The sequence below is a fragment of the Capra hircus genome, chromosome 25, assembly GCF_001704415.2.
Source record: "Capra hircus breed San Clemente chromosome 25, ASM170441v1, whole genome shotgun sequence".
NCBI classification, from domain to species: domain Eukaryota; kingdom Metazoa; phylum Chordata; class Mammalia; order Artiodactyla; family Bovidae; genus Capra; species Capra hircus.
In genome coordinates, this window is record NC_030832.1 from 7826390 (window position 1) to 7833295 (window position 6906).

The window sequence follows — 6906 nt, forward strand, 5'->3', positions numbered from 1 at the left end:
ATTCCTTCCAGGTTTTCCTAATGGAGAACAATGGTGGCTGTATTGGGTGGGGGTCACCTGGATGTGAGAGGGTGTCTCTTTGGCTGTATCCTGGCTTCTGTCCTGTGCTGTGGTACTTGCAGATAACAGAACTGGTTGTTCTAAGTTGCGTGTGTGTGCCCACCATCAGAAGAGATGTCTAGGGCTCTTCAGAAATGGGTCAGACTTGGGGATGTTTAGGGGTGGATGGGAGAAGTGCTGACTCCAAGCACATTGTTTCAGAGATTGTCTATTTATTATTATTATTTCTGGAGGATGGTAGACTTGCAGGAAATTCTGCCAGAGGAGCTCAGAGGAGAAAGATGAGGCGCAGAACAGAACAGACAAGTTCTGTGCTGAGGACTCATAAGGATTCAGGGGGCTTCATGCAGACTCGAGTGCCCCACCTGGAGAGGTGGCCTCTGTCACCTGGGATTGGGCCTCGGAATCTGAAACTTACTTGGCCTTGGGCGTTGCATTGGCCAAAGGCTTGTTAGCCAACATGGCTTGAGTGAAGGTTTGCACTGGGTTTGCTCTCTTGCACTTCCAGCATGGCTGTGAGAAACATGCCTTGGGTCACTGCTGGTCCTTGAGGAAGGAGGGACATGGAACAGAGTCACCTTAGGCCCTGGGGTCCTTGCAGGCCTGCACCTAGAAGCAGAGCTGCTCCAGCAGAGTATGTGAATCATCACTTACTATTGTGTGCCTCTTGGGATGGTTTGTTACACAGCCATAGTTTACGGATACCAAGTTTTTTTTTTTCTTTTTCTGTGTGCATTTCACGTATGTTTTTCCCCACTATCACAATTACTAAGAAAGATGTGATGTGTGGGACTTCCTTGCTAGTCCAGTGGTTAAGAATCTGCCCTGCAATGCAAGGGACGCAGGTTCGACCTCTGGTTGGGAGCTAAGATCCAACATGCTGTGGAGAAACTAAGCCCATGAGCCTCAACTAGAGAGTCTGTGCACTGCTGTGAAATATCCAGTATGATGCAGTGAGATCCTGCGTGCTGCATCTAAGACCTGACACAGCCAAATGAACAAATATTGAAACAGAAATTGAACTGATTCTTAAAAAAAAAGACACGTACCTCTGCAAAATCTTCAACAGGCTGTGTATTTAGAGTGGGCAGCAATCATATTTATCTTGTTCCCATCACCTAAAATTCTACCTGGCACATGGCAGGACCTCATAAAGCGCGTATTGAATAATGAAAGATGAGCAAATGAAAGGAAGCAAGGATGAATGCGCTTAGGTTGCCCCAGTTCCTTGGCTGCCCTTGGATCCTTCTAGTTACATTTCCTTTCCTTCTTTTTGAAAAATTACTCTAATTTTAGTAGGAGTTAATTTTTATGATCTGCCCGAATCAAGCATGTAATAAAAACCCCCCAAAACCCAAAGCTTAATGAATATATCCGAGTTCAGTGCTCAGTTGACTAAGCTCTCCTCCTTCACCTTTGACTTATTTCTTGTTTGTAGCAGTCCTGGGATGCAGAATTTCTTTCCCTTCCTTGGGAGGACTTGAGGACCTGATGTGCCCATGACACGTGGCCTGTCTACCAGCAGGGGGCGTGAAGGAGCCACGTCTGTTATCTCCAGCTTATGGTCCAGGGTCTTCCTGCAGCTGCCTCGGTTCTCAGTGGGTCCTGGCCTTCGCTGACCTGATGCTGGGCCCCAATCTCTGAGAACCTGTGTGAAGTGTTCGAGTCTGGTCCTCCCTCCAAGAATATGCCTTCGTTCCCTGGGGTTCAGGAAGAATAAAGTTCCTTTTTTTTTATGGTCAGGAAAACGTTAATGAAAAATGAACCATCAGTGAAATTAATTTCAAAGATTCATGCATTCCTCGTGACTAACAAGCCTGCACCTGTTCATTTGACATCCTTTATCCGCTTCTCCTCCCGCCCTCCTTCCCACCTTCTTAAAATTTTCATCTTTTCCTGAAGGCATCTGGAGGGTGCGTTGAGCAGTTAAATACACATACGACGGAATAGGGACACGGCTTGTTAATTAAAAGGGTGCTCTGCTACTTCAGTTTGGAAGAGATGAATCAGGCGAAGCAGAGTTACCATCCAGGAAGTGCTGGTGGAGTTTTTACGCGCTATGTGGAAGGCCCTGGTTTAATGGGACGGAAGCGGCGTTCATTAGCTCTTCCTGGAGCTCCTCTGCCTCCGGCCCGGTCCGCGGGAGTCATCCTCTCTCCCGTCCTCCCCTTTCTCGGCATCACGACGGACACCCTCGTTGGATAAACCCACAGAGAGAATCGCCTGTCTCCCCGGTTCCCCTCCCACATTCGTCCAACTGTCCTCAGCTCCAGCATTCTTCTATTCATGCCACCGACCCCCAATCCTGGCATTATTTCCTTGCAGCTTGGATGGACGGAGACTTGACGGGCGTTTCTGATTGGCAGCTCTCAGAGGTGAGGAGCTTGCAGTTTGTGAAAAGCCCTCGAGAAATCCCAAATCGTGACAACTGGGGCTTCTTCGGGCATGGCCCCCATTTGCTGTCCACCCTCGTGTCTGCCCCCTTCATTCTTGGTTACCTCCTTTCCGCACCACGCAAGTGGGTCTATAATAGCTCTGAGAATGTCCTGGAGTCCTTCTCATCCTCTAGCCTTTTATGAACTTTGCCTGAGGCATATTACTCATCTTCCTTTTTAAAAACTTTGCATTAAAGAAAATGTAAAGATAATTGAGGTGTAACATCCATGCAGTGTGTACAAAATGTATACATCTTAGTATGTAGCCTGCTGAGTGTTTATATATGTGTACAGCTGTGTAGGGGCGTCCCAGGTAGCTCTGGTAAAGAACCAGCCTGCACGCATCCTTGGGTAACTGCAGCCCCAATCAGAATGGGGAGTGTCCAGTCACTCTGCCTTTTTGCAAGCCCTTGGTGTCGTTAATCTTTCTTTTTCTTTTTAAAGAGTATTGTATTAAAAAAAAATAATTTGCCTGCACCAGGTCTTAGTTGCGGCATGCAAGCTCTTAGTTCCCTGACCTGGGATCGAACCTGGGCCCCCTGCATTGGGAGTGCAGAGTCTTAGCCGCTGGACCACCAGGGAAGTCCGTCGTGTTTTTTTTAAATTCCAGCCGTTCTGCAGGGGGTGTGGTGGTTCTCCATCTCCCCCTCCCCCGTTTTATTTATTTGTTTTAAAATTTATTTATTTATATTTGGCTGTGCTGGGCCTTCGTTGCTGCTTTTCTCTAGTTGTGGCAAGCGGGGCTGCTCTCTCCTTGTGGTGTGAGGGCTTCTCATTGCCCTGGCTTCTCTTGTTCCCGAGCATGGGCTCTAGGCATGCGGACTTCTGTAGTTGTGGTGCACGGACTCCGTTGCTCTGTGGTGTGTGGGAACCTCCTGGACCAGGGATTGCCCGGCGGACTCTCATCCGCTGTACCACTAGGGAAGTCCCAGGCTCCTATCACTTTAACACGTTTTCAGCCTTTGGACATGGTGGGACGTGAAACCCAGCCCCGTGCTCACTATGAGGTTTGTGAAAAGAAGGCTGGTAGGGAGGCAAGCAGGAAGGTGAGAAAGATCCTTGGAGAGTCTCCCCCCTTTTTTTCCTTTATTTTTTGGAAGTGTGTTCACAGGGGGATCTATAACTGGGAGAGGAAGTCTGATAGTTCTTTATCAGGTGGTTTTGCTCTATAAACATTCACCCTGCCTAGTCACTGCCCATCTATCCCCCTGCCCCCCATCCAGACCTGCTCTCGGCCTGTTCCTCTTGGGTTTGGAGGCAGAACCATGACCTCCGGAGTTCTCTAGGAGTGTGGGGATGTCAATCTCTGGTGTTGGGGGTCTTTCTTGGAGGAAGCAACCTGTTCTTCCATGGTGGGAGAGACCCCAGGGAGAAAGAGTACAGCCACGGGACTAGGCATGCGGGCGCCTGGCACGAGACAGCGCAAGTTCAGTCCTGGCTCCAGGACTGGAAATGCCATCAGGAACTGCCACAACCCTCTGTCCTCATATTTCTCATCCGTAAAAATGGGATGACAATGTTAACAGGCTTTGTCTCAAGGTTGTTCTTTTTTGTTTTAAAATTTTTATATGATTTTTAAAGGCTACACTCTGTTAACAGTTATTGCAGACCATTGGCTGTGTCCCCTGTGTTATACAGTATATTCTTATAGCCTATTTCATACCCGATAATTTGTACCTTCCATTGTCCCACCCCCAACTGGTTCTCCTCCCCAGTGAAAACCACTAGTTTGTTCTCTGTATCTGTGAGTCCGCTTCTTCTTCTTCTTTTTTTTTTGGTTATATTTACAAGTTGTATTTTTTTAGATTCCACATATAAGTGATGTTGTTGTTGTTGTTCAGTCTCCAAGTCATGTCCGACTCTTTGCGACCCCATGGACTGCAGCACGCCAGGCTTTCCTGTCCTTCACTATCTCCCAGAGTTTGCCCAAGTTTGTGTCCATTGAATCTGTGATGCCATCCAACTGTCTCATCTTCTGTCGCCCCCTTCTCCTTCTGCTTTCAATCTTTCTGAGCATCAGGGTCTTTTCCAACAAGTCGGCTGTGTGCGTACAAGTGATATCATACAGTATTTATCTGTTTTTTTTTTCACTTAACAGAATACCCTCCAAGTCCGTCCATGATGCTGCAGATGGCATTATTTTGTTCTTTTTATGGCCGAGTAATATTTCCCTTGTATGTTTACACCACATCTTCTTTATCCATTTATCTGAGATAGACACTTAGGTTGCTTCCATATCTTGGCTGTTGTAAATAGTGTTGCTGTGAACATTGAGATGCAAATGTATCTATTTGAGTTATTGTTTGAGTTTTTTTTTTTTTTTTCATTTCCAAGACTGGAATTGTTGAGTCATATGGTAGTTCTATTTTCAGTTTTCTGAGAGAACCTCCATACTGGTTTCCATAGAGGCTGCACCAGTTTTTACAGTCCCACTGAGAGTGTACAGGGGTTCTTACAGGGTTGTTCTGAGGCTGAAATAAGCTAATATGTCCCACTACAGAGCTGCTGCTGCTAAGTCGCTTCAGTCGTGTCCGACTCTGTGCAACCCCATAGACGGCAGCCCACCAGGCTCCCCCGTCCCTGGGATTCTCCAGGCAAGAACACTGGAGCGGGTTAAGGTTGTGTAAATTACTGCTTCTCTGGCGGTTCAGTGGTAAAGAATTCACCTGCCAATGTGGGAGAAGCAGGTGTGATCCCTGGGTCTGGAAGATCCCCTGGAGAAAGAAATGCCAACCCACTCCAGTATTCTTTCCTGGAAAAATCCCATGGACAGAGGAGCCTGGCCGGTTAGAGTTAATGAGGTTGCAAAGGAGTTAGACATAACTTCAAAACTAAACAATGACAAAATTACTGCTACTGTTACATAGCTTTGGGACAACATAAAGTTGGTTTCAATCCTAGATCCAAAGTGTATTAGCTGTACAACCTTGGGCAAATCCCAGAAGTTCCCTCTTCTGAAAAGAAATAATCACATAATCCCCTAGGACTTTGGTACAGATGAAAACAAGACTAGCGTAATTAACAGAGCTCGTGGTGGGTCCTTAAGACGTTTTACTCTTCCCCAGACAGAGTTCTAAAAAATGTGTTCAAACGACGTGCTTTGAACTAGAACTGCCTTTCCCAGCGTAAACCATGTTCCGATGGACCGGTCGGGTCCCAAGACAGCCTGTTACCTCTGGCTTTTCAGGTCGGAAACCTTTTTGTTACGAACTATTTCAAATCTTCAGAAAAGTACTGGAAATAACCTGACACCCGTGTGCTCACCCTCTGGAGCTGACAGATGTTAACATTTTGTCATATTTGCTCCACAGCCTTCTTTACAGGTGGGGAAAATATTAGAGTTACAGCTGAGATGAAGCTATTTAATCACAGATGCAGTTGAATTCTGGTTCTGATGGGTATTTCTGTGTTAGGTTTTTTGTGGGTAGTGGGGATGCTGATAGGAATGAGAGAGCTCCCTGGCTTCCGAGGGCTCACGGACCCGTGGGGAAGGCACACCCTGTGAACAGACGAGTATCACGCGTGGAAGACGCAAGAGCGGTGGTGGTGTTGGGGAGCGCGGGTGTCAGAGGTCAGACATCTGAGCTATGCCTTGAAAACTTTAGTAGGATTTTGTTGCCATGGATTCAGAGAAACAGGCTTTCCAGGTGGAGGGAACAGCATACGCAAAGGCGGGGAGGTGGGAAAGGGTGTGTGAACTGGGTGTATGCTATTCAGATTCTGTGCAACTTCCGCCTGACCTTTCGGACGGTGGGACCTTGCATCTGTTTCCTAAGGCGTCCGTAACAAAGCACCACAAAGCCAGTAGCTTAAAGCGACAGAAATTTATAGTCTCAGTTCTGGAGGATACAAGTCCAAAGGGAAGGTGTCAGCAGGCCTTGCGCCCTCTGCTAGGAGAACCCCTCGTTGCTTTTTCCCACCAGGGATCCTCGGTGTTCCTTGGCTGGCACCTGCTTCACTCCAGTCTCAGCCTCCGTCATCATCTTGCCACCCTGTCCCTGTGTGTCTCTGTATCCCTTCTCCTCTTCTTATGAGGACCCCAGTCATATTGGATTAAGGGCCCACCCTCCTCCAGAATGACCTCATCTTAATATAACTTCACAGAAAGTGAAGAACTAAAGAGCCTCTTGATGAAAGTGTAAGAGAAGAGAGAAAAGGTTGGCTGAAAATTCAACATTCAAAAACTAAGATCATGGCATCTAGTCCCATCGCTTCATGGCAAATAGATGGGGAAACAATGGAAACAGTCAGAGACTTTTTTTGGGGGAGGGGGTCTCCAAAATCACTGCAGATGGTGGAATTAAAAGACCGCAGCCATGAACTTAAAAGACAATTGCTCCTTGGAAGAAAAGTTATGACCAACCTAGACAGCATATTAAAAAGCAGACATTACTTTGCCAACAAAGGCCTT

General features: G+C 47.0%; 1 non-coding gene across 1 annotated transcript; it reads right to left on the minus strand.

Annotated features, from left to right (window-relative positions):
- Positions 3005-3077, minus strand: TRNAG-CCC. The gene has a single exon. It is a non-coding gene; the product is annotated as a tRNA-Gly (tRNA).